General features: G+C 28.9%; 1 protein-coding gene across 2 annotated transcripts in view; it reads left to right on the forward strand.

The window, feature by feature from the left end:
- Positions 1-2,500, forward strand: part of LOC119580111 (transcriptional repressor protein YY1-like) — a 12,866-nt gene that overhangs the window by 1,084 nt on the left and 9,282 nt on the right. The window lies entirely within an intron of this gene.

The following is a 2,500-nucleotide window of genomic DNA, read 5'->3' on the forward strand; positions in this document are numbered from 1 at the left end:
GTTTTCTTTATTTTACTCCAAATCTGGCCAAAGGCACGTCGTCGCGAGGCACTTCACATGATGTTAAATGCAAGATCTTTATTCAAATCAAAATCTTAAGGACAAGTTCATTGTAATGTAGAGTTTGGAGACTAAAATCGAAATTTGGCATATGGGCTCGCGGCAAAGATCCCCTCCGTGTCACGGGACTTCAGGCCTTACGCAAGCGAGCCATAAGGCTTCTTTTCGGAGGTTAATCGGGATGAGCAAATGGTAAAGAATATTAATCAAATAGGAAGAAGTAGATGTGATGATGACAGAATAGATTATTAATTCTGTTGGGTAGCGCATTCAGATGTACTGCTTGTTCACAGAATACTTACGAGAATATGAGTTAATTAATGGATGCTTTTTAAATTTGTTCAGTAACTACATACAGGTGGCATATAGTGTGCCACATCTTTGCTTGTCATTTACACTGAAGTAATGTCTGTGCAGTTCAACCCAGTTCAAAGGGAGATTAATTTGATTTATGGGAGTTTTCTTTGTATCATTGAAATTAATTACATTGTGTTTTTTTTATCATGATTGTTTATAGAAAACTTTCTTATTAATGACAATATAATTTTATGACATGTTTTTTGTTATGAAGAGCTAATGCATGCAAACATAAGACTTTACAGTATTTGCCTTTCTGGTATCTTTTTTATGCAAACATATACTATGTTTTAAGTTTAGTGATGATAATAGGGTTAAAAGGGACTTTCAGTTGAGGACTTTTTGTGCTGATATTACATTAGCAAAGTTCTGTCCAAAGGCACTTGAATCTTGCTGTGAATATTGACATACAGCAGTATTCCACACTCAAGCAAAGGCCAATAAATCTCCAAGCATATAGTTTAGCAAGAATGAGCTTGTGTTGATTATTTGAAGTAAAATTCCCAGAGGTGGTGGAGGATTGTTAGCCTCTGCCAGAATAACAGCAAGTGTGGAGGTTTTTACACTAATTGGAGATGGAACCCCAGACTAGGGAAATATGGCAATCACGGTGGGGCTTGGGGTGTGAAATCCCCATGTTAAGAAAGTTTTGGTTCTTAAAGCGATGATTATGGGTGCTTAAAAGTTACCCGGTAGTTGTTAGCTCAAATAATAGGAACAAAATCTTGGTGGGGTTTGGTCAGTTCGTAATAATTACCGAAATTAATGATAACGTCATCTAAATTTTAGTTGAAGAGGACAAACAAGTTATACAGTTTGGAGTGTTGACTGGTGTTGGCAGCCTGGTTCAAATAAAGATTTTTGATTTTTATGATAGCCATTTTTAAAATGATTTATTGATTTGATTATTGTTATTGGAATTTCTGTATCATATGATCATATTTTTTGTTAGTTTTTTATAGCTTATCATGTAGTTATTATTATTGTAATTATTGTATTTTTTATGGCAATTATTATTATAGTTTTCAATATTCATGATATTTAATCTAATATTATGTATTGTGTATTTCTTGTTACGTTAATTTATATATTATGATATGAATATATTTTGTTTACTGTTATATCATTGTTGTGGAATCCCTATCATTATTGTTATGTATTATTGTGTTATGTTATTATTGTTATTGTATTATGTTATGTTATTATGTTATTATTATTATGTTATGTTATTGTTATTGTTATATTATTGTTATTGTGTATCATATTATTGTTATTGTATGTTATCATTATTATATTATATTATTTTATTATATATTTATATTATATTATTATTATTATTATTATATTACTACTACTGCCACTACTACTACTGCCACTACTACTACTGCCACTATACTATGCCAACTATATATACTACTACTACTATACTGCCCTACTCTACACATACTGCCACTATATACATACTACTAAATATACTACTACTTCTACTATACTACTGCCATACTAATTACTACTGCCACTATACTATCTACTGCACTACTGCACTATGCAATATACTACTACACTACTATACTATATACTACTACTACTATATACTATACTGCACTACTATACTATACTACTGCCATACTACTATATACTGCCACTACTACTACTGCTACTACTGCTACTACTGCTACTATTACTACTACTGCTACTATTACTACTACTGCTACCACTACTACTACTACTACTATTATTATTATTATTACTAATACTATTACTATTACTATTACTACTGTTATCATTATCATTACTATAATTTTTACCATTATTATTATCATCATTATTATTATGATTATCAATATCAGCGTTATTGTCATCGTTGTTATTCTTCTTCTTCTTCTTCTTCTTATTATTATTATTATTATTATTATTATTATTATTATTATTATTATTATTATTATTATTATTATTATTATTATTATATTGTTATTGTTATTGTTATTGTTATTGTTATGATTATGGTTATGAATATGATTATTATAATAATTATAATTACAATTATAATTATAAAAATTATAATTATAATTATTATCATTTT

Source organism: Penaeus monodon, chromosome 13, assembly GCF_015228065.2.
Source record: "Penaeus monodon isolate SGIC_2016 chromosome 13, NSTDA_Pmon_1, whole genome shotgun sequence".
NCBI classification, from domain to species: Eukaryota; Metazoa; Arthropoda; class Malacostraca; order Decapoda; family Penaeidae; genus Penaeus; species Penaeus monodon.